Raw genomic sequence first — 25,957 nt, 5'->3', positions numbered from 1 at the left:
GGTGCAAAGTCGGACCACAGCCTGCACCACAAAAGGGAGCCCAGCCCAGAGCCACACCTGAAGAACAACAGATGCACCCGTGCAACTGAACATGCAGCCCGGAGGGCCGAAAGGGCAACAACACCCGCCGCCACCACCCCCAGGACCCCCCCTCCCCGGCAATCCCCCGACCAAAGACATGCCACATCAGCTACACCTAAACATGTACAAAATAATCCGCATGATGTCGAACAATCACAACTGGTGACATGCATGTGTCGTCACAAAAATGAGCATCACACATTCACTTTCGAAGCAACAAATGAAACGTTATTAACATGAACACTGAAATGAAATGAAGACAAATGGCGGCTCCCCTCGGGACAATCCGTAGGTCACAGTCTGCAAGATAAAAATCATGATGAGAAGATGTGTCCTGCGCACATCAAAGGGCAGAGAGAGAGAGAGCGAAGGAGAGAGAGATGAAGAGAGGGAGAGAGAGAGAGAGAGAGAGAAGAAGAGAGGGAGAGAGTGAAGAGGGGAGAGGGAGAGAGAGAGAGAAGATGAGAGGGGGAGAGAGAGAAGAGAGGGAGAGAGAGAGAGAGAGTGCCGCCCCTGCGCACCCAGGCCACACTGCTCACCTGCTGCCACCGGTGTGTCTCCAACCACTCGCCGGTATGTATAGCAGTACACCAGGTCACACATCTGAGACAGAACCATCATCTGAAACAGAGTCCAGATACATGATTGGCACAATACACACAATTGCACAAGACAGCATCGCCTGCCTGCCCATGCACACCCAGGCAGAGACACCCCAGCCCCTCCCGCCGCCCATCGGAGCATGCCCGCCCATGCACACCCAGGCCTCACTGCTCACCTTCTGCCACCGGCGTGCAGACAGGAGGTCCCACCACATGCCGCTGCAAGCCACAAGCCCGGGGCCCACGGACATGGTACCCTACACATCATGCAGCCCCGCTCCGCAGGCCACCAGGTCTCACGTTTGGTGCTGGGTCTTGATTACTCCATGGCAGAGAACATACCAGTGCATCCAGTCTCATCGCAGGCTGCACACCCGCTCAACCCAATGGGTGCCACTAACTCTTGGATCCCGGAAGCGACACCACGTGGCGGTAGGCCCGCGCTGCCCACTGGCTCTGGGCTGTCCAGACCGCCAGAACGGGGCATCATCGCAGGCTGCACACCCGCTCAGCAGCTTAAGGTGCCACTAACTCAGTGCACCCAAAGTCACCGTCCTGTGGCGGGGTGCCTGTGCCGGCCGCAATGTTCCGGGTGCCACTAACCCTGTGCAACCCCACTCAGCGCCACGTGGTGGTAGACCCGTGACGGCTGCAGGGCCTCGGGTGCCACTAACCCTGTGCGCAACAACTCGTGGGCCCTTTATGATTGAGAACCATGGAGTGTTCATCATCCAGTCACCACCGGCAGAGGGGAATGTGACATCGTCGGCCCCTTATGTTGGCGGAGTCACATGGCCTGTGACGCCTGTGCCGGATGGGTGTGGTGTGCGTGCAAACCTGCCCTTAGAGTGGCTGTGACATGCTGACAACTAGACCAGTGACCTGCACACAACCAGTGAATACGCCTGCGACGGGTAGCAATGAGGGCCCCCCCCTCGGAGCGTAAGTGGAGTGGTCTGGCCTGCCGTACACTGGACCAGCACAGGGCTTGCAACAATGGCTCGTGGGCTCTGGGCGTGGTTCAGTTCATGTCCGGACATGGAAGTGACTGATGCGTGTGTCCCTGTTGTAGTGTCCATGGCACCCGGTACACAATATGCAATGTAGCACCCACTGACTGGCATCCCACAGGATGAGCATCATTAATGCAAGGGAAATCACAGTTCCAAAATGTATCCACACATTCATACAAGAATGATGAAAGACATAACACAACAGTGCATCACTGGATGTTTATTGCACATCCAGTGCAGTTCTGCAGCTGAAGCGGTAGAGGGCAATGCCGACCACACTACACAATATGGATCCGTGGAGGGCCAGCCAGAGTCCATCCGGGGATGACAAGTACTGCAGAAGAGGAAGGGTGCATTCCGCAGTCTGGTCCCTGTGTCATTGGTCATCAAGCAGGATATGGCAGTCCATGTCGCTGTCCAAGGTGAGTGCATCGGAGTGTATCGGGGGTCAGTGAAAGGTCATGGGGCCATATGCGGCACCAAGCAGAAACAGGCCAGGTGGCGGAAATGAATGCTAGTGCCTCCTGATCACAAACCCATCCATGTTCTCATCCCCGGATGTGTGCTATGCCCCACCTGTGGGTGTTGCAGTACCGGCTGAGGCACTGTGCGCCACTGACACATCAGGTGCCGGAGTGGATATGTCTGCCGCACTGTGAGGCAATGGCACACCAGAGGGCGTAGATGTGGATGGTGTGGGGGCAGCAGCATTCATCATCGCCACGCCTTGTGGCAGTAATGCCATGATGATGAGCTGCAGGGCATGGTAGATCCATGCTACATTTCGCTAGTGTACAGCGGTGGCTGCCATTCTTTCCGCCTCCATCCGCACCATGTCCTCCGCATGTGTGCCAGCTCACGGCTGGTATCGCTGGAGCCCCTCTGAGTGGACAGGTGTCTTCTCTCCGCGTCATGACTCCAGCGATGTCAGTCAGGGCTCATTGGAGACCATGGAGCAGGCCTAGACACCCATGGATGGCGTCCAGTTTGGTAGCCATGAGGTCGAACCCCACCCGCACCTGCTCAGCCATCTCCCTCTGGCCCTTAAGCACACAGCGTTGTTCCTGGGGGTCTTGGGAGACTGCCGGGTCATGGGTGCCTCCTGCTGGGTGGTTTGGGTGGTAGGTGGGGTCTACTCGATGCAGCTGGGCAGCCCTGATCCTGGAGGTGAGTCACGGATGATGTCATTGATGTCTAGGAGGGCTTGTGCGTCGATGCTGGGGTTGCCCTTCTCATCATCAGTGAAGAGTGGCTAGGACAGCTCTGCAGGGGGTGTTGACGGTGGCCCTGCAATGTGAAGGGGAGATGGTGTATTGCAATGTGTCCACATGTATGTAGCCACATGTTACATGTTGACATTCAGACAGCATGGCATTGTACATTGTGAGAGTCTATGGATCTGGGCAATGACCCAGAGTCATTGTGGGTGTACACTGTGCTTGATTGTGCATGTGTGCCATCGTGGCCATCTCCACCCGTCCCCCCAGTATCTGGTGGTCACTCACCCTGTTGTGGTTGTGTTGTGTCCTGTCGAGCAGTGTCCGGTCCCCCGACTCCGGTCACAGTATCCACACTGATGACTGTCAACACCAGCTCCTCCATGTCATCCAGCAAGAGCTGTGGCACTGGGCCCCCACCTCCAGTCTGCATTGCTGCCTTCTGGTTGGCTGCGAGTTTCTCCTTGGTCTTTCGCTTGATGTCATTCCATCGCCTCTTGACCTCGTCCATTGTCCTCTTGTGCTCTCCGATCGCATTCACCTTGTCCACGATGTCCCGCCATATTCCAGTTTTGGTGCCCAATGACACGTTGGAGGTGACAAACAGTTGTTGATGGTGTTCCATCACCTCCGTGACTATGATCCTGTTCACCTGCGGACTGAACTTCGTCTTCCTCTTCTTCTTGTCCTTGCCCGTCCCTGTCCCCGAGGTGCCGGGCTGGTCATCCGGGGTGCTTATGGGGTTGCGCTCGTCCTCTGCGCCTCCTCCCTCCATGGTGCTTGGGTGTTGGTCAGTTTGTGTTTGGATGTTTTTTCTACTTTTATGGTGATTTTTCCCACCTGCCAGGTTTGTGTTGCAGGCCTGGCACTGCTTATCGCTGTTTTCTTCATCGCGCTTTGGCCCCTCGCAGGTTTTTTTGTGTTGTGGTTTGTGTTTTTATCTCCATCGAGGTGGTTGTATCGCGGACATTGTCCACGGTTTCGGCAGACTATCGCATGGTACCGCCTTGTTGTGAATTCCACGTTGACACAGGGTTATTTTCACGCAATAGGCTGCGATGTGGAAAGTTGCGTTAACATTTTTTGGTGATATTTAGTAACGTTCTTGTGAATATACCCCTTTGTCTTCAAAAGGTGTGAAGCAAGATGGTGAGCTTTCTGTCACGAGAAATTTTGAAGTTGTTTGAAATCTGTTGGGAGTTTGAGAAACCATTGGTTCATAGGTAGAACATAACAGGTCTCTTGAGATTTCCTTTTCATGTGCAGTGATCGTGGTCAGCAATGAGAGTTGCTGGGAGTTCTTTGAGAATTCTATTTCAGAAGTTGTCTGTAGCATTTTTAGAAAAGTTGAGAGGGTACCTGATTTAGAAAGAATGAATTCCCTCTTTGGTGAGGAGGTCATAGGCAAAGTCAGCTAGGATGACAATGACATTATTGAATGAGGGTGGGTGTATTCTTAATTACTTGTATACTGACTACAAGCTAAAGATATGGTAGGAGCCAACTTACAGTGAATAAAAATCATACAATAAGGAATTGGCAGGCGTACATAGACTGGAACAAACATGAACCATCTAGAACAGCATCAGCTTATTCAAACACTCCAAATAGAGCGTGCTTACTTAGATAGCACACAGAACCTCAGGTGACACTACATCCAATGACATACACACACGTGCAGCAGCTGTACATACAGGAAAGTCAGCTTTCTGTAGGTCATCACCCTAGTGCATTGGCTGGCTTCAGACGGCACCAAAATATGGAAAGGAAAGTTGAAAAAAGGCACTGAGGGAAAAAGAGAAAGGGGTGAAAGTAGAAAATTAGTGAACAGACACTACAAACAGTGAAATGCTGTTCAAATACAAAAATTAACAGGTAACAAAAATATTGTGTAATATTGTGCCCTGAGTTAAGACAATGTGTACGAAGACTGTAAAAGGAAATATGCTTAAATTAGGAACTGTGACTTGACTGATGGATAAAAGTGAGTTTCGAGTAAATTCTAAAGGGCATATTAGCAAGGGCAATATTGCCGCTTTAGCTGCACTTTTTGCCGCTAAAGCGGCGATGTTTCTATTGCCCTATTAGCAAGCTGTCGCTGAAAGCAGTTAGCAACAGCTTTTAGGCGATAGCGACCAGTTTGGGGCCTGCTTTGCATGTTAGCGATATTTATCGCTAATGACATGCAAAGTGGGCGTACCTAAACTGTTAGCGACTTTCGCTATAATTTAACGCCTGCTAAAAACATGACTTACCTGTTTATCCAATGGGAGGTGGATCTTCAGGTTAAGTCCCTATTGGCGTTAATGCGTGAATATCTCTGGATTTCCAGCGATATTCACGCATTTCGCCGCTATCGCTGGAAATTTTAGCACAATGGAGAAAAACGTTGATAATAGCATGTTTTCGCCGCTAAAATATCCAGCGATAGGCAGCGATAAAAATTAACGCGCTGAGGGCGTTTTGCGATAAATAACGCAACTTCTTGCTAATAGGCCCCTATATATTTAGAGATAAAGGGGCATATCAGCAATGAGGTGATAGAAAATTACCGCCGCTTTTGCGGCCGTTTTCGGCCAAAAAGCGGCGATAGTGTTATCGCCTAATTAGCAAGGTAACGAATGAAACCTTGCTTTAGCACACAAAATCTTAACGCCCAGCTTTGCATCTCTAATGAGATGCAAAGTGGGCGTTCCTGACCTAACATGACAGGAGAAATGTCGCTAAGCGACATTTCTCCTATCATCAAGCCCCACGCTATGAAGCATAGCGTAAAGAAAAGTAGCGATTATCGCTACTTTCCTTATGCCTGCTTCAGGACTGACTTAGCCATGATATCCTATGGAGGGTGGATATCATGGCTAAGTTTGTGAGGCCCTATCAACAAGCTAACGCCACATTTCGTGAGATTATCGCTGGGTTTCCAGCGATAATCTCACGTTAGGCAGTTCGATTTTTATCGCTTTTGAGATAAGTGTTGCTAATAGCAGGCTATCTCAGCGATAAAAATGCACGCTAGCCAGCGATAATTATCCTAGCGCTAAGTGCGCTTAGCGATAATTATCGCCGGTTGTTGTTGATATGCCCCAAAAAAAACGCAGAACAAGACTTTGGCAACGATCACTGGATGTATTATTAGCGATCCTTCCTGTCTTTTGTAATTGTACAAGCCCCTGCTCGCCCTCCCTAGTGCCAAGGGGAGGCTTCGTTACAAACACCCACAAACATGAAATAAGAAATAATTCTTGGTAATTTTAACAGCAATTTGCTTTCACCTGGCGGTGGTGTTCGTCGCAGTTTGGAGGTCCCTAAAATGTTAGTATAAACGAGGTGCCGGGGATTAGTCAAAGGAAGATTAATAGACAAAAATGCTTCTTTTTGTTGAAATCCAGGAGCGAGGACGAGGGAGACGGATGATAACCCGAGCCCCCTGGGGTCGCCGCCACATCTGTGAGGTGAGCTGTCTGGGAGCTGCTGTCACAGATTCCAATAAGCAACCCGTCCATTAGGATAAAAGCAGAAGTGCCAACTGTTATGTCGTGCACAGAGACCTGTACACCACTGGATATGTGCGCTGGCACGATGGAATGAGGCCCTCGGAACACAATTTATTTATTTATTTAAAGAGTTTTATATAGCGCTGGCTAGACCCGAAGGTATCAGAGCGTTTTACATTAGGTTCCACAATGTAACAGAAAATGTTAACAATTACACATAACGTCAAAAAAAAATTAAAAAATAAGCAATACATTGAGAGAGGAGAGAAAGGAGAGACATAAATAGTGGAGGGGGGATGGGGGAGGTGTGAAGAGGGAGGATGAGGGAAGAGACGACAGGAGAGACGAAAGGAAGTCTGTCTAAAGACTGACTGGGTAGGTGACGTCCGAGGAGGGAATCCACGGCCCGTCTCCCCTTTAGCTAAACAAGGTAGCTCCATTGGGCATCAGTCAAAATAGCTAGGTCTCAAGACACAACACAACACTCAACACAAGACACGGAGCCACTAAATTATGGTTATTGCTACCGAGTGTGCACTTTTGCTGACGCCGCCAGCGAGGTACTTTTATTTATTATCTGTTCCATCATGTGACCGGGACCTTACCACCCGGCCCGGTCACAATAGGGGTCTTCAATAAACTTCCCCTACGCGGAATACCCTAATGGGTGCAACTTCCCTGTCGCCGCTGTTAGCATCACAACTGCGACACCACATTCCTCCTAAAAACAAAATTGGAGTCCAACATTAGTCCATAAAACCTTGCCACTACTGTCCACCTCCAGGAACATGCTCATGACAATATTAGAACCCACATCTGTAATATAAAAAGGAACAATCTTACATAAAGTAGTCTTTCAGCTTCCTGGTCGGCTCAGGATGGCGTCGAAGCTGATACTGGGAGCTTCCTCTCCCACTGGACTCGACGACCAGCTCCTCTTCCAACGTTGGGGTTACAGATTCTCCGGAGTCTTCAGGCATTTCTTCATGCTCTACCACCACGGTGTCATTGTCCAATGACACTCGGGGACTGGTTCCGGATACGGGGGACGACACACCCTCTGCTATATCCCCACTCTTCTGAGGCACTGGGTAAGCAACTGGGACTGGGGTCAGGTTCTCAGCACTTTGGCTTGACGCATCAGCTTCCACAAACTGACACTTTTTGAAGTGAGAGATGTTCCTTGCTACTACTTCCCCGCCCCTCCGAGCAACGACTTGTGTGCCTCGCACTCTTATGACCAGGGGCGCCTCTCATATGGCAGTTGGAACTTGCTTTTGTTCATGCGATTTTTAAGCAGCACCTTGTCTCCTCTTTGCAGCTGCACGTGTTGAGCTCTTCGGCGCTGACTGACTCACTTGTGCGCCATACGCCTCTGGTCATCTATCCTTTGCTCATTAGGGTTTTCAGGGCACCATCTGGGATGATGAGGAATCGAGTCTACGACCACTGCCCATCGACAGGTGTCCGGGTGCCAGTCCTGTCGTTGTATGAGTGGTTTGGTGATAGTTTCTCAAGAACATGAACAGAGCTAACTCTAAAGGCTGGTGTCTCTCATGTGCAATGCGGATGACCTTATTCAAGGTGCGCATAAACCTTTCCACCTCTGATCTGCCGATAATTTCTGCTGCACTCAGGGCACTCACGATTTCGATTTCCGGATACTTGGAATAGTCGTCTATGGCCACGAAAGTGTGCCGTCCGTCCTGCAGACTTCCGAAATCAAGACTGACACTCATTCATGGACCTGCTGGCCTTGGCTCCGTGACTACAGGAGCGGGTTTGGGGCTTCCTTCAGTCACCTGACACCACTGGCACTCACGGACAGTGGCCTCCACCATCTCGTCCATTAATGGAAACCACACTTTTGTTCGTAGTCTCGACTTTGTTTTAACCATTCCTTGATGGCCGCTGTGGCCCAGTTGAATGACCCTATCCGTCAATGAGGAGGGAATTATCAGCCTGTGTCCTCGCATGAGACAGCCTGTGGTGTCTTCCGTCAGCTCTTCCCGAACATGGTATAAACTCTCCAGGATTCGGCGAGCACCCTCGGTGAGTATTTTCCATTCCTCTCGGGCTTTATGCCAGTTGCAATGTTTCATCGCTCTTTTAATTCTTTGCAGGCACTCGTCCTTGTCAGTTTCACTCTTCAGGTCACACATCGATAGAGGGATGGGGCATGACCGTGCCGTGACACATCTTACATATTCCTCGGTGTCCGCTGCATCTTCTTCTTCTTGGGCCGGAGCATCTCTGGGGTGTCTGGATAGATAATCTCCAGGGTTACTGCTTTCTGGCTGATACTCAATGCGATAGTTGTAATTCTGTAACTGCAGCATCCACTTTTCTATTCTCGGCGGAGGCTTTGAAGAGGCGCCGGAGAACAGTGGCAGAAGAGGCTTGTGGTCTGTTGTCACCACAAACGGCTTCCCGTAGACGTACAGATGATAATGACGACACCCCCAGCGAATTGCAATAGCCTCCTTTTCAATTTGGGAGTACCGCTGCTCTGTATCCGTGAGTGAGTGACTGGCGAATGCCCCCGGGGCCTAGTCTTCTTCCTCCGTGCGGCATTGCATGAGTACTGCGCCAAGTCCTTTTGGGCCTGCATCCACTGCAATCATCGTGAGCTTTTGTGGGTCAAAGAACGCCAGGGTAGTGGCAGCCGACAGGGCGTCTTTGATGTCCTGGAAGGCCTTGGCTTGTGGTTCTTCCCACACCCACGGGACTGAGTCCTTAGTGAGCTCCCTCAGGGGCTGTGTGAGGGTCATGAGATCTCTGACGAAACGCCAGCAGTAATTCACCATGCCCAGGAAGCTTCGGACCTCTGTGACGTTGACAGGGGCCGGTGCATTCTTAATGTCTTTGACTTTGTCAGGGTCAGGATTCACCCCTTCGGCCGAGAAAATGTACCCAAAAAACTGCAGCTTGGACTTGAGAAATTCGGATTTTTCTTGGTGTAGCGTTAGCCCAGCATCTTTTATCCGTTGGAGGACTTGCACCAGGCGGGAATGATGTTCTGGGATGGACTTGGCATGAACCATAATGTCATCACTCACGTTGATGATTCCCGGGATGTCCATGATCAGTTCATGTATGACATTCTGAAACACGTCTGCGGCGCTTGATATCCCAAAGCTTAATCGAGTATACCACCGAAGTCCCACATGGGTGGAAAATGTCATGATGTTCCTGGACTCCTGATCAAGGACTAGTTGGTGGTATCCTGATCGTAGGTCGAGCTTCGAGAACCAACATGCCCCTGCCGTTTTTCCGATCAAGTCATCAATCGTCGGGGTGATGTGTCTCTCCCTCTTTATAGCCGCATTGGGTAGCCTCATGTCGACACAGATCCTGACGCCCCAGGTTGCTTCGGTTTTCGTGCAACAACAATCGGGGAGACCCATGGTGTGGGAACAGACACCTTTTCGATTATACCCGCCTGCTCCAACTTGAGCAATTCCTGCTCCACCAACGGGCGTAGATGAAAAGCTACACGCCGATGCCACAGGGCTACAGGTTGTACAGTGTTGTCAATGTGAAGGTGGATTTCTTTTCCTCGGTACCTTCCAATACCTTCGAAGACTGACTCAAACTCAGCAAGTATGTGCTGGATTGACTCCTGGTGAATGCCAAATGCAAACGATATGAGGCCCAGGTCTTCAGCTGCACGGCATCCCAGGAGCATACCTTGTCCATCCTTGCTGACGTAGACCGTGGTGCTGATCGATTTGTCTTCATGGGTGACGGTAGTCTTACATTTTCCTTTAATTGCTAACGGCTTGTCTTGTCCGTACGCGAAGACCGTGATGTTGGTAGGCTGCAGAGTGGGTGCCGGGTACATAGATTTGTGTAGGGCAGCTGCCATTATACTGATTGTAGCTCCAGTGTCCACGACGGCCGTGATCTCCTGCGTTCCCACCTGAATCCGACATTGGGGCAACTGCCTGCTCCTGCTTGACGCCGCTCCAATCATGTGCACCTTGTGAACCACCTTCTCTTCCTCCTCATCATCGTCCATGTCGCTCGTCTCATTACCCCCTTCGGATGCGATGTGAACGGTTTGCTTGGGCTTTCGGTATTGCTTAGAACGACATACCTTCTCAAAGTGGTTGAATCGGCCGCAGTCTGTGCATTTCTTGCCTTTCGCCGGACAATCTGCTGCTTTGTAAGGTGGGCCACCACAGTATCCGCAGTACCGTTGATTTCCCTGTGATCCACCGGTAGCTGGCTTCTTGTTGCGACGATCCGCTGGCTTCGTCGAGACCGCATTTACCGGTTCCGCCTTGACGGGTGCTTGCAGTGCCGCTTCCATGCGCACCGCCCTGGCCTTAGATAGCTCCTTGGTGCGTCCCAGAGTCAGAATGTCCGCTAGCGGCTTGTCCGACTCTTCTAATATTCTTTCCCGAAGCTTCGCCGAGGCACACGTGGATGCCAGAAGCTTGAGCCGGCCATGCAATGTGTTGAGCGATTCTTCCGGTAGCTGTTTTGCCTGACGAAAGATGAAACGCTCGTAGTCCTGGTTGGCCATTGGTTCAAAATGGCCTGTGAGAGCGTTGATGAGGGTCATGTGCGTCTTGGGTGTCACCTTTACAAGAGTTTTCACGATGCAGTGAATGTCCTTCCCACCCAGGTGAAGCAACATGGCCCTCTTCTGGTCTTTATGTACTTTTGTGGCTTCAAAAAATATGATAAGGCGTTCCACCCATTCCTTCCATCTGGACGTTTAGGCAGAGGGGGCCCCTTCCACAACAAATGGCTCAATTGGGGGAATATTGGACATGATGAGTCGTCCCGTTTTGCACCCTGTTGCAGTGACGTGACGCTGTGTGTCCTTTTCCTGGACCAGATGCCGAAATCACCTGGACCCCTGTCGCTGGCCTGACTGCTGTAACTGTGTGCAGGCCGGTTACTCACCTGCAAAACTGGTAGGCTGACTGGTACCTGGCTGCCCTCACAATGTGTTGGTTCCGCTGTTGCCCTGTCCAATGTGCAGCTGTCTGCCTTCCCACAGTATTTCTAGGCCTAACCAGGAGCCAGGGGGTTAATGTCCTGAACAGGAGCGTGTGAGAGCACTGTCTGCCTCTCCACAGTACTTCTAGGCCAAACAGGAGCCAGGGAGTTAATGTCTCATACAGGAGCATGTGGGAGCGCGTTAGCGCGATGTCCTGATTGTTCACCGCGATCTGCGGGCCAATGCGAGTCACTGGGCCGAACACGCACCGCAGGCGCCTGCCGGGACACACGAACAAGAGATGACCCCGCAGCGCAAATGGCACAGGGCACACCACCAGCAGCGATAAGGCCTCTGACCTGCTCACTCCTCTGATCGTCTCTTGAGAAGCGCCGGCAGCCAGACGTAGCGGCACGAGCACCGCGGGACCACTTCCAATCACGCGCGGCCGCCCCCGTCTGAAGACACGACGGGCACACGCCCGCCCTCGTCGCCAATGTTATGTCGTGCACAACGACCTGTGCACCACTGGATATGTGCGCTGGCACGATGGAATGAGGCCCTCGGAACACAAGACACGGGGCCACTGAATTATGGTTATTGCTACCGCGTGTGCGCGTCTGCTGACGTCGCCAGCCCGGTAGTTGTATTTATTATCTGTTCATCACGTGACCGGGACCTTACCACCCGGCCACGATAGGGGGTCTTCAATAAACTTCCCCTACTTGGAATACCCTAATGGGTGCAAATTCCCTGTCGCCGCTGTTAGCATCACAGCTGCGACACCACACCAACTACCTGGTATCAGCAGATGTCCCCTGCGTCACCCCATCCATTTTCTGCGAACCCTTTTCCTTCCCGGAAAGGAGGCTGAGAATTCTTTTCAAATCCTGTCTAGTGGTGGGTCCGAGCAGCGGGAAGAGGCACCCGGCTGAACCAGCACTGCTTGGTACCTGATCCGAGCGCCATTTTATGGGTCCGTGGATGTGCGGTGACCGAGAACAGCTAAATGAGGTTTATAAGAAATGATATGATCAGTCATGGGTGTGTCATCTTTTCAACCTGTCGAGTGCTTAATTATTACAACAATAAGTGTTGGGGTCCAAAATTTTGCCAACATCCAAGGTCAGAAACTCTCCAGCCCATCTCACGCCTTTTTCCTGCACCACCAGCCCCTTTTACTCAACTTCGGTTCCATCCTTTCGTTCTTCCTTTGTCACTGTTTTCTCTCTTTCTCTTGCTCCTTCATCACCCCTTTTGTGTTTTTCTCTCTGTTGCTTTATATCAGTCTGTTGCAGAAAAATAAATGCTGGTTCCCAAAAATGATTGCCAGTGGGCCCCACCTGCAGCCACCGACTAAAATTAAGCACTGCATGTGTCTAAATCTTGTAATAGTTGGGCCTGAAGGTTTCCAGCAGTTGGTCAATTAATAACCAAGGGGCTGATTTAGAGTCTGGCGATAGGTACTCAAATGTGGCGTACTGCCCTGTCCATTAAACCCTTGGTCCACCCGCCCTATCATGAGTCAGTGGTAACAGCACTTTTCCTCACAGTGGGGACTGTAATGTTGGGCCTCAGGCCCACATCGGGGCAAGGAGTGACACGGACACCAGGATCTGTACAGTAGTAATTAGCCACGGGCACATGCACTCGGGCTCTTTTATTGACGGGGCCACGTCACTCGTGGCACCCGTGATGGATGGGTGTGGGAGTGCAGTGTGTCCAGCCCTCGAGGGAGTGGCTGGGATTACAGCTTCCTCCGGGACACTAGAACGTGTCTCGCAGGACACTACATTCCTCCCCAACTTTATTGAAGGACAAACAAAATGTCAATCCAACCTGTGGGGAAGAAACAAATAATTAACTAAATACCACAGGGTCCATCAGTCTCTCGAGTCAGGTGGCCGGACGACATCAGACATGGGCTGGTGAACTTGGCTGGCAGCAGGACCTTCTCGGCAGACACCCGTAATCAAACCTGAGGGACTCAGGACATGACTGCTGGCTTGGAGACGTCCGCTGCATACCGTCAGTTCGCTGACAATGCCATGTCTTGCTGTCCTGCATGACTTTCTCTTGGCTGACGTCGGTGATGGTCTGTGGTGAGCTCTAACAGTTCCTTTTGGCGTGCTGCGTCATGACCGTGGATGGAGTCTCAAGTGAGAGTTCACAGGGGTGTTGCTGGACCGACTGTCCCTGTTGAACCGCTTGGCTGCGATCGGTACCATGTTGGTGGGGTGATGTCTCTCCTCGCTCTCCCGCCTGGGGAGGCCCGTCGTCCGGGTTGCTGCTGGACTGTAAGAAGGCTGCGCTGGGGCCGCTGCTAGTGTGCTGTCTGGGGGCAGCTGCAGGACCGCCGAGGAGCCGTTGCTTGGTCGCACGCACAACCCTCCCGGGTGGATGAATCTTGGTCAAGACTTGCACTTGCTGCCGCGGTTCCGGTGTAGGCCAGGTTCACGGTGGCTTCTGGTTTCTTTAGTCGGTTTGTGTGTCAACGGATTTGGACTCCATTCCATCGGTACTCGGGGGAGTGATGTTTGACGCATGTGCTGATGGCTGACGTGGTGATGGTTGCCAGCCATGTGGTGAGTCGGGATGACAGGTGGTGGTGATTTTGCTGGGAGAGTTTGGATGTCAGGATGGACCTGGGCAGCCACGTGCCTCCGCTTTGCTGATGTTGAGTGGTTGTGGCGGCTTGACCCGTAGAGTGTGTTGATCCTCTCTAGCCTGGCTTGGGGCCACTGCCGACTCCATCTTTAGGCAGTGTGAGGAGGGACACTCAGAGCTGATCTTCACCCGTGGCATCTGCGGACAGGAGCAGGGATGCCACTTGACTTAGACGGCCGACGCTTGGATGGACGGTCGCCTGGGGAAGCGCAGGGATGAGACGCGGTTTGCGCTTGCTGCGGCTTATGCTCGGTTCACCTGTGGAGCTGTATCCAGGGACGTTGGTCCGCCTTGGTGGCTGCCTGGTATGTCCGGGTGTGCTCTTAGCTTGCTGTGAGTCCTCGGTCTTCTCCCTTTTCTGGTCTGTTCAGCCCATCTGTGTTTATCCGGTTTTCAGGGTGACAGGGCTGTCACTCTTCTTTCTTCGAGGGCGTTGCGCTTGGACCTCGAGGCGGCGCTGTCATGGCGCCGGCTTCTGCCTTCGCTCCGGTGCGCTCCTTGCTTGCTGTGCGACGTGACGTCCAGTCGCGTGTCTCTGGCATTGGAGCGCCTGTTGCTGTGGCGGCCTGCCACGTGGTGTGTGCGACTCCTCTCTTGCCTGTCGTGGGTCACCGCCGACTCCATCTTGAGGCAGCGTTGAGGAGGACACTGTGTTGCTTTCGGGCCTCTGCAAGTGCGACTCCTCTCTTGCCTGTCGTGGGTCACCGCCTCCCACCCCTCTCCTCTTCTCCCCTTAGTGAACATTCAAACAACCAGTATCAGCCTTTGAAAATCATCCTCTTTTTTCATCTTATTTATTGTTATAAGTAAGTTTTCTCTTTAGGTTATGTATTTCGATTTTCAAATCTTGGTGGTTATCTCTATCCATTACACATTAGGTCTAAAATACCTCTTTCTGGGATTTCTTTGCTTTTATTGAATCATTAAGTCTTTTTTTTTTATTATCACGGTGCATGTATCCTCTCTTCACTAATCTCAATACGCAATATCTATATTGGTTGCATATTCGAACAATATAAGATCTCTGCTTTAGGTCACTATTTTCTCCACTTCTTCACTTGCACATATAATTGGAGTCCGTTTTCGTCATTCTTGGAAGAGCTAATTTTATAGCTAATTATATAGCTATATTTGTCATCACCAATATGATGTTATATTATTGTTAAGCCAGTGTACCTTTTATTTTCAGGAACATTGTGTGGCTTTCCTGAAGAAGGCGCTAGTGCGCCGAAACGCGCGTCGAAGACAATCTATTGCCGCAATTTAATCTTTATGAATTTTTGATTTTGAATGTCTGCCATTGTTTTTTACTTTTTTTCCATCTAATACTGTATTTTATTGAAGTTTTTGTTATTGCATTTGAACTATACATTGCATAATTTTTATGATTCATGAAACATATCATAAAAAGGGAAAAATACGTGTTTCTTTTTAAATATTGCATTGTGCATTGGTTATATGTGTTTTTTTAAACAAAGTACAAATCCTATTTTTTGACAATAAAGAAAAAAAGTTTAATTTCATTATCACATGGTACACTGGCTCTTATTAAAAGTAATTTTATCTTTTTTTGGTTCTATATCAACATATTCATTGTGACACTTGTATCATTTTTATTGCCTAGGAATATATTTTTCATTGTGGGTCACCGCCGACTCCATCTTGAGGCAGTGTCAAGGAGGACACTGTGTCGCTTTCGGCCCACTGCGGGGCTTCGCTGTGGCGGTGGAGATGTGGATGCTCTCCTACCTGCCTTCAGCAGTGCTTCTTTGCGGAGATGTCTCTACCTCCCGGGCACCTGCCCGTGCTGTCGGATTCACTGGTGTGGCCTTCTGCACGCTTCGGACCACGTGCGCCCGTCTTCGCCTTGGGCGCTCCCTTCTGGCACTGGGGTGCCTGTGGTGTGGTTGGCGGTTGTGCCTGTTCACAAGTAGGGTTGGGTGATGCAAACTCTTCCCTGGCAGTGGCGTTGGGCAGCCACTTGTGGTGCGTGCTCTGCACCCGTCATTCTTGCGCTGTTGCTGGGAGCAGTTCCCTGGAGACGTTGCTGTCTTGGCTGGCCATCCACTTCTTGCTAGTGGTGGTGGTTGTCTGTGTCTAGCTCCAAGTCACTTGCAGCTCTTGGCAGGCTTTGACAGGTTCTCCCTATACTTTGCAGAGGTTGTAGGCTGTGCTCTTGCATATGTGATGCTGGTTTGCGCTGGTGCAGCTTGGGGCACCTTGGGGCTCTTGAGTGCGGCAGAGGCCTAAGGGCTTTGCTGTCTTCACGGGCATCTTGGCTGTCCTCACTTGCAGGGTGCAGAGGGCCACTCTTCAAGCATTCTTCTCCGAGAGCGCGTTTTGCTGTGCTGGGTACGGTCCGTGTCAGCCACTGGGTGTGAGCAGGCCGTCCTCCTGGTGGTGGCAGTGCGCACTCCTGGATCTGTTGGCTACCGTTGCTGGCTGGTTAGCTGGACGCTGTGCTATGATACTGCTGACGTCGGTAGCAGTGAGCAGTCAGTGTGTTGGACCGCTCTTTGGATGCGCTGGTGTGGATCCCCTTGCTGGGATCACCTAGCAAACTCTTGTCGCTGATCTAGCCACTTCCCGCAGGGTAGTGGAGTGTCCGGGCCTCACCTCCGGTCTACGGCCCAGTCTGGGCTGACGGTCGTGGGGCACAGCTGGAATCCGCTCTGCCCCGGCAACATGTCTGTCCTTCAGCACGTTGCACCTGGGGAGCCACCAGATGGCGCTGCGGTCTTCTTGGTGGCTTGCCCTGGGTGCTGCAGATTTTGGGCTTCCTGGGAGCCTTTGGTGATGTGCAGCCCTTTTGGGATGGTGCGCAATGCACTCCATCTCCGTGTGCTTCTTTTGGGGTTTGCCATTCTGCTGGGCTTTGCTGTCCTTTGCTCTTTGGCACTTTCTTGTGCTGAGGCCGCTGTGTTGAGGCAGTCCTGGGGCCTTGGTATCCTCTTGCTAGGTGCGGGTTTGGAATCTCCCCTCTTCCATCTGTTGGCAGCAACACTTGGACATGGATTTTGAAGACGCTCCTGAGCAGTTGATAGATGGCGCGGCAGCCATCTGTGCTATGGTTCCTTCGCTGCTTATGCGGTATCTCTCAGTGGCCCATAGCAGCTTGAACTGAGGCTCTTGACTGGGGCTGTCGCAGTACTAGGTACGTTCCACCTGGGCTTGACTTGTGTGTGTGTCTGCTTCTTTTGTGTGAAGACCTAGGCTGGGAGCTCCTGTCTGGGCCTGCTCAGCGTAGCTGCAGGAGAGTGTGTTTCCCTTACATTCACCGAGTGGCAGCACCATGTCCAAGGTGCTGGGTCCTGGTATTCTGCTTCTAGGCTGCAGTTGCTTAGCCAGTTCGCTGTAGGCTACGGAGGGCCGTAAAGGCTGGTGCAATATGTCCCACTGGCCACTAGGTGGCAGCATAGCGCTTTCTTCCAGCGCGGTGATTGCAATGGCCACTAGGTGGCGCTGAAGGCAGTTCCCTGGAAGCTCTGCACTTCGCCGGTGCTGAGGACTGCTCGGTTGTCCCCGGGTGCTGGAGGTCCCGTAGTTCATGCAGGCGTGGTGCAGGTGGGCGCCGAAGAACAGGATGGCACTGCTGCGGTAGGGTAGGGCTGCGCGCTGGTGCGGAGTCACTTTAGTGCAGCGTCTCTTGGGGTTGGTAAATTGCCGCTCCCGCCCTTTTGTTGTTACCGGTGCCTCCCTGCACATGCGGCTATTCGTGCCTCTTGCTCACAATTGTGGTTTTCCAGGCAGCGCTGGACGTGCTGGGGTGGCCAGGGTCGCTGTGTTGAAGCGTCGCTCCCGGACAGTATGTGTTGGTCCCCTCCTACGCGGGGTGGGCTCCCGCTTCAGAAGGGGGATTGGCAAGCTGGTGGCAGAGGTATGCCACGGCTCCCTGTCCTCGCTCCGCCGCGGCTCACCAGCTGCTCCCTCCGGGTGGCGCTGACGGGGGCGGCCCTCTTCGCTGCGTGTGAGGTGGCGCGGAGGTCTTTCTAGCCCTGCGGATGTCAGCACTCTCTCTGGACTCGGGGAAATTGCTCGGGGATCACTGGGCTCTGCGGGCATGCTGGTGAGCGGGGTGACCGCACTCACCGAAATTTCTAGTCCGTCCTTCATGAATCGGTTGGGAGTGAGGCACGGCTGCACTACGGATGACGCTCCGTGGGCTGTAGGGAGCGGCGTCGCGTCCGGTCACTGCGGCTGGATGTTTGGCGCTTCGGGGCTGTACGGCAGGCGGAGCGGGATGGGTCCGGAAGTTTCTCTCTGCCGCTGCTCCTTGGGGGGTCCTGTGAGGCAGCTTCCTCGGTGCGACTGCGGGCACCTCACGGTCGTTGCAGGGCTATCGCGCTCTTCCCCGGGCCTTGGGCGGTTGCTGAGAACGGTGCCCTCCCTCTTCATTATGAAGGGCCGGCCAGTGTGCACACGGGGTTACCGACCCGCCTCGTCGCCAGTGTAATGTTGGGCCTCAGGCCCACATCGGGGCAAGGAGTGACACGGACACCAGGATCTGTACAGTAGTAATTAGCCACGAGCACGTGCACTCGGGCTCTTTTATTGACGGGCCACGTCACTCGTGGCACCCGTGATGGATGGGTGTGGGGGTGCAGTGTGTCCAGCCCTCGAGGGAGTGGCTGGGATTACAGCTTCCTGCGGGACACTAGAATGTGTCTCGCAGGACACTACAGGGACCCTACCTGCTCTGCTTACCTAGCGGACTATTTACTTCTGACCAGTATTTGAGTGCTTGTCAAGATGTTTTCTGTCATTACCTCCAGACATATAACACAGCAACTGACATCTGCTTAAAACAACCTGGACGTACTAGCTAGTCCAGTGCTTGCTAGCAGTACCAAATAAATGACTAATATTTTTGTTGTGAATGATTAGAATTGCAATTGTTCACTTTCTGTCAGCTGTTGTCCTCCTTTAAACGCTTCCCCACAATTACAATTGCCACATATGTGACCACAGATCACTTTGCAGACAGGCCATGGATTGGCGGTGCATGTAGTCTGACAAAGTTTGCCCCACTAACAGACAAAGTGAGAAACCCCCACTGCCTTCAGCCTCAGCTCAAGACATCTCAATAATGCCCCATCATACACACCCACCCACCCACAACCTGAACTCACCCAGATGCCTTGGGGTGACTCCAGGGCTTAAAGTGGGATGAAAAAACTGGGGGGTCTCTCAAAGGGGTGTGACCAATCTAATTAAGGGCATGGCTTAAAAACACCTAAGCTCAAAATCTGTGCTTGGTATTTAGTGTGCTGCCCAACTGGTATTTTGCTGTTTCTGTCATTGCATCCAGATATATGATACAACAAGTAACATCTTACCTACAACTAATCAGGATTATAGGCTTAGTCAATGGTTGTTAGTTGCATAAGAAAAATAAGCAGCAGCTATGGCTTCCTTGTATACAATACTGAAAACGCTTCAGCTCTGAAATGAGATTGTGAAAGAATAAAACGAGTCTCTTTGAAGATACATAGGCTTAGCAGTGGTACTGCTGCAGAGTTGAGATTTTTTTCCACCCTGGGGCTGAGGGTAAAAATGGAGAGCCCAATTGGGGCCCATCTCAGCATCTGCATTTAAGAACTGCTAGCACCGCCAGCAACCGGCCCACTTAAAGCCCTGGTGACGATGTTGCTGCTCCTGTATTTCAAAAAGAGAAGGGAAATGCAGTGAGAAAATGACACTTTAAAGCATTTCCCTTCCCCTACAACGCACACCTGGCATGACATCATGCTGTAACTTGTCCACTAGTGAGAAGTGAGCAGTGTGAGCACACGCACATCGATATGCCTGCTGTCACTGCAGTCCGAAAACAAGCATTGGCATAGCCAATAGGTCTCGCCTTTGGGACCTTATAAGTGTTTCGCCATGCAACAGTGGATGTTGTTGCACCAAGGATATTCTCCTGCATAACTGAATACATAAGGTCACAAAAGCGAGACCTATTGGCTATGGAGAGTTAGGAGTACAACAGTAACAGCATTAATAGCAGATGAGCAGTGACAGAAGAGGTAGCAGGATAGCAGTGACAGCAGACTTAGCAGGATAGCAGTGACAGCAGTGACAGCAGAGGTAGCAGGATAGAAGTGACAGCAGTGTTAGCAGTACAGCAGTGACAGCAGAGTTAGCAGAACAGCAGAGTTAGCAGGATAGCAGTGACAGCAGAGTTTGCAGAACAGCAGAGTTAGCAAGAACAACAGAGTTAGCATGATAGCAGTGACAGCAGAGGTAGCAGTACAGCAGCGGCAGTTGAGGTAGCAGGATAGCAGTGACAGCAGAGATAGCAGTACAGCAGTGACAGCAGAGTTAGCAGGATACCAGTGACAGCAGAGTTTGGAGGGTAGCAGTGACAGCAGAGGTAGCAGTGCTGCAGTGACAGCAGAGGTAGCAGGATAGCAGTGACAGCAGAGGTAGCAGAATAGCAGTGACAGCAGAGCTAGCACTACAGCAGAGTTAGCAGGATAGCAGTGACAGCAGAGTTAGCAGTATAGTAGTGACAGCAGAGGTAGCAGGATAGCAGTGACAGCATAGGTAGCAGTACAGCAGATACAGCAGAGCTAGTAGTACAGCAGTGATAGCAGAGGTAGCTGGATAGCAGTGACATCAGAGTTAGCAGAATAGTAGTGACAGCAGAGTTAGCAGTACAGCACAGTTAGCAGTGACAGCCGAGTTCGCAGTACAGTAGTGACAGCAGTTTTAGCAGGATAGCAGCGTCAGCTGTTTTAGCAGAATAGCAGTGACAGATGAGGTAGCAGGATAGCAGTGACAGATGAGGTATCAGGAAAGCAATGACAGCAGAGGTAGCAGGATAGCGGTGAGGCTGAGGTAGTAGTTTAACAGTGACAGCAGAGTTAGCAGTACAGCAGTGACAGCAGAGTTAGCAGTACAGCAGTGACAGCAGAGTTAGCAAGGAGAGTTACCACTTGCGCAGTGACAGCAGCCGCATACGAGTAGTGACAGTAGAGTTGGAAGTATCCTAGTGATAGTTGTGCCAGCAGAGTAGTAGTGACAGCATAGTTAGTAGGAGAGCAGTGTGAGCGGCTGTTTTAGAACAGTGACAGCAGTGTGAGTACAGCAGTCACAGCATTAGGAGAGTTGTGGCAGCAGAGATAGTAGGAGAGCAGTGATAGCAGCAGCAGGAAATCAGTAACAGTGGGGATAGTAGTAACAGCTGTTAGGAGAACAGTGATACCATTGTTAGTAGGTTAGCAGTGACTTTAGAGGTAGCAGGATAGTAGTGCAGCAGTTTTAGTAGTAAAGCAGTGACAGCAGCAGGAGAGTAGTGATAGCAGGTAGCAGTAGAGCATTGCAAGTAATGTTAGCAAGACAGCAGTATCAGCAGAGTTAGTAGGATAGCACTGTCAGCAGATTTAGCAGTATAGCAGTGACAGTTCAGGTAGCAGGACAGCAGTGACAGCAGAGGTATCAGGATAGCAGTGACAACAGAGTTAGCAGTACAGCAGTGATAGCAGAGGTAGTAGGGTAGCAGTGATAGCAGTTAGAACAGCGGTGACAGCAGAGTTAGCAGGATAGCAGTGACAGCAGAGTTAGCAGAATAGCAGTGAAAGAAGAGTTGGAAGTATAGCAGAGTTAGCAGGATAGCAGTGGCAGCAGAGTTAGCAGGATAGCAGTGACAGCAGAGTTAGCCTAATAGCGGTGACAGCAGAGATAGCAGGATAGCAGTGACAGCAGTGTTAGCAGGATGACAGTGTCAGCAGAGTTAGCAGCACAGCAGAGTTAGCAGGACAGCAGTGACAGCAGAGGTAGCAGGACAATAGTAACAGCATTATTGCGGGAGAGCAGTGACAGCAGAGGTAGCAGGACAGCAGAGGCAGCAGGATAGCAGTGACAGTAGAGTTAGCAGTACAACAGTAACAGCATGAATAGCAGACAAGCAGTGACAGCAGAGGTAGCAGTGACAGCAGAGGTAGCAGTACAATAGTGACAGCCGAGATAGCAGTGACAGCAGAGTCAGCAGTGACAGCAGAGTTAGCAGGATAGCAGTGACAGCAGAATTAGTAGTACAACAGTAACAGCATTAGTAGCAGACGAGCAGTGACAGCAGAGGTAGCAGTTAGCAAAATAGTAAAGACAGCAGTAGGAGAAGAAAGACAGTAGCAGCAGGATAGCAGTAATAGAAGTCTGAGTAGATTTGTGACGGCAGTGTAAGTAGCATTAATAGAGTACTGTCAGCTGTAGCAGGAGAGCAGTAACAGCAGTTAGCAGGAGAGCATTGATAGTACTGTTAGCAGGACAGCAGTGACGGCAGTGTAAGTAGTACACGACTGACAGTAGAGCTAGCAGGTAAGTAGTGACAGCAGAATTAGAAGGATAGCAGTAACAGCAGAGTTAGCATTACAAAAGTGACAGCAGAATTAGAAGGATAGTAGTAACAGTAGAGTTAACAGGATAGCAGTGACAGCAGAGTAAGCAGTACAGCAGTGACAGCAGAGTTAGCAGGACAGCGGAGTAAGCAGTACAGCAGTGACAGCAGAGTTAGCAGGACAGCGGAGTAAGCAGTACAGCAGCTACAGCAGAGGTAGCAGTACAGTAGTGACAGCACAGAGTCCCAAAAAAATAAAAAACAGCATGCAACACAAACAAGGCCAAACTAAATTGAAGACCTCAGTTGCAGTTTTAAGAATAGATGCCAGGCCAGGCAGCAGCTCAGAAACTGTGTGTGTGTCTGTGCCCAGGAAGCACACCATCGGAAAGAGCTGAAGCCCCTTGCACCCTATGGACGTCACGCACACATTCAATTGCAAGTATCATAAATAAAAAACAGCATGCAAGTAAAAGTACTAGGTTGTGGCTTTAAGAACAGATGCTAGGTCAGGCAGCAGCTCAAAAACTGTGTGTGTGTCTGTGCTTGGGAAGCACAACATCGAGAGGGGCTGAGACCCTTTCAACCCTATGAGCCTCACGTGCTTGAAGGAAAACAAACCGAGGCCCATTAAATAAGTCCAAAAATAAACAGCATACAAAAACAGCGTTCTAGTTTCAAAACCTTAAACACATTGTATTAATCGCTTTAATAAGTACAGCCGATTACATATTACGTACATAAAATACAGCACACACATTACTTATAAAAGAAATAATACCAAATACAAAGACATTTTAAAAAAATATAAAAGAACATAGAACATATGTATCATTCCAAATTGCGATCACAAATGCCGATATTCGCAGAATTTCAGCGTTTGCGATCGCAATTGGGCTTAGTGGCATGTATCAATGAAAAACTGCCTCGCAATATAAGGAATCGCAAAATTTGCGATTCCCTATTTTGCGATTGCATTTAAGGAATTGCAAATTGTGATTCCTTAAATGCAATGTAAGAAGCACAGAAAAAGTGCAATTTGGCCTTAAGGGATTGCAAATTACCACCAACTTCAAGTTGGTGGTAATTTGCGATTTCTTTGAAAAATGCCCTGTTTTGCATTTTTCAAAGTGCCATGTGGCGCACATACATGCCCTTAGGGCATGTATGTGTGCCACATGTGCACACATGCACATTTCAGGGGTGCAACAGAGTGTCCTTTTGACACCCTGGCACCCTTGAAATTGCATTCTGAATTTGCGATTCTCTAATTGAGAATCGCAAATTGAGAATGTCTTCCCAATCATTCCTATGGGCCTCTAGGCAATTTGCGATACGCAATTAAGGAATATGTAGGATTCGCAAAATTATTTGCAAATCCTACATACATAGCATTTTGCGATTCTCAAATAGCGATTCGCAAAAAATCGCTATTTGAGAATTGCAAAAGAACATTTTGGTACATATGGCCCATATTGTGTAACCTTAGGCATATTACATTACACATTATTTCCCAAAAATATAAAAAAAATCAAACTAAATAAAATACACAAAGCACATATGCACACATACTACATTTTTACGCACCTTAAAATCGAGATGGCTTTCCTTTCCAAACACCTCTCAGTAAAGTCGCACCTTCAGCCAAATTACTGGGAGGTTTAATTCTTCCAGCAACAGACAGAGTAGATATGCAAGGCCTCTAGTTAAGTCGAAAAACAATGCAACCTTTTTAACACATGCGAAGTCCTTTGAAGACCTGTGAAGTACTCGGCTCCAGGAAGACGGACGCCAGGCCAGCCAGCAGCTGAGAAACTGTGTGTCTGTGCCCGGGAAGCTAACGCTCGGGAGGGGCTGAAACCCTTTTAACCCTCTGAGCACATTAAATAATAAGTCCGAATTAAAACAGTATGCAACACAAACAACACTAAACTAAATTAAAGTACTCGGTTGTGGCTTTAAGAAAACAGATGCCAGGCAGCCGCTGAGAAACTATGTGTTCATCTGTGCCTGGGAAGCACACGATCGTGAGGGGCAGAGATCATTCAACCCTATGAGCCTCACACGCTTGCCTCAGACGAAAAACAAACAGAGTCACGTTAAATAATAAGTCCATAAGAAAACAGCATGCAACACAACACTAAACTTAATTAAATTAAAGTACTCGGTTGTGGCTTTATAAAACATGCTGATACTCGAGAAGAGACACTTATCCAAAGCAGAGGGCTCCTGGCAACAGTGGTGCTGCAGGTAAGGCCTGATTTTTTTCCAATTTGTTTTTTTTGTTGTTTTTTTACAAATTTAGCTCTGCAAACTCCACTGTGTCTTGAACCAGTTAGAGGGTTATCATAGAACAGAAATTCCTTGTAGTAAGAGTTGATGCCAAGCTCTGTGATGTAACATTGCATTGCATCGATGTAGCTGGACGGTCCATTTTGTGTTTTTATGTGCTAACCCATGCAAACAACATTTGTACATGCCCTGTAGGCTCCATTAGCACATTAAAGCCAGACCCACTGTGCTTGTTGTATTTATGTGTGTCGAAATGGAAAATAGCTAGATATTAATCTGTTGTGTGTTCTGCCTATACTCTCACAATATGGTTCACGGTGCCTTTGGTTTTGCGCATAATTTAGTCAAAACTGCTGCATAATGTTATCTCCAATGACCTCATGATTCTAATGCCCTGAATATTTTATTACGTGCATCTCCTTGGTGAATTACAGCTTCGAACTGTCCGGTTGGAAGACCCTCCCTCAGTGCAACAAAGAGCCAGATATGTAGTTTACAATCTTCAAAGCTTGCTAAGAGTCCTGATGAAAGCTGCCTCGTCGTGACCTCTGCCCTCTCGCGGGCTCCTATCCACTGGGGTTCCATGTGCGTTACTCAGGCACTCCGGGGGAGTGAGCGACAGTGAAGACGGACGGCCCCGAAGCTGGACTGTTTATGTGCGCGTGAGGGGCGTCGTGGGGTGGACTGTGGGCCTCAATTACTGGTACAGACCCTCGCAGAGTAAATGACGACCTCAGGGGGGACCAGATGTTGCACTGCTTGCAAAGTCCAGGAAGGAAGCCAACATAAACACTTTTACATTAGTGGGGAGAAGCGGCGCCTTAAATACTATCCAGAAACTAAAGCGTGTGTTTACTTTCATCGCCGGGACCAGATAGATAATTTTGCAAGTAAAAATACAAAGGATTTTGTACATTAGTTTTAAATGAAATTCCACCAGCATCAAGGTAACAGTCAGGCACCAGATGACAAACAAGCCTGCACCAACGTTATTTAATGCCATGTTGCGCCTGCCACGCTAAAACGTTCATTTAGAGGCTGGCTGCGAGCAACTTTTCAAATTAAAGTAATGCACTCAACCAGCGCCCTAGTGGCTTCAAGGTCAGAACAAGCACGGTCCGCTTTCACTTTCGTCCGTAGTGAAAGCTTTCTTGTCTTTATGGGGCCATGTGTTTGAAACACATGGCCCCATAAAGATAAGAAAACTTTCACGACAAAAGGAAGGCAGACGAGCCCGTCCAAATGGGACAGCTCAGAAAGCCGAGCAAATACGTCATCAACAGCTCTTTTCCAATG

This window comes from Triturus cristatus, chromosome 1_1 (genome assembly GCF_964204655.1).
Source record: "Triturus cristatus chromosome 1_1, aTriCri1.1, whole genome shotgun sequence".
NCBI classification, from domain to species: Eukaryota; Metazoa; Chordata; class Amphibia; order Caudata; family Salamandridae; genus Triturus; species Triturus cristatus.
The sequence above is the reverse complement of the archived record's forward strand: the minus strand, read 5'-3'. Positions refer to the sequence as shown.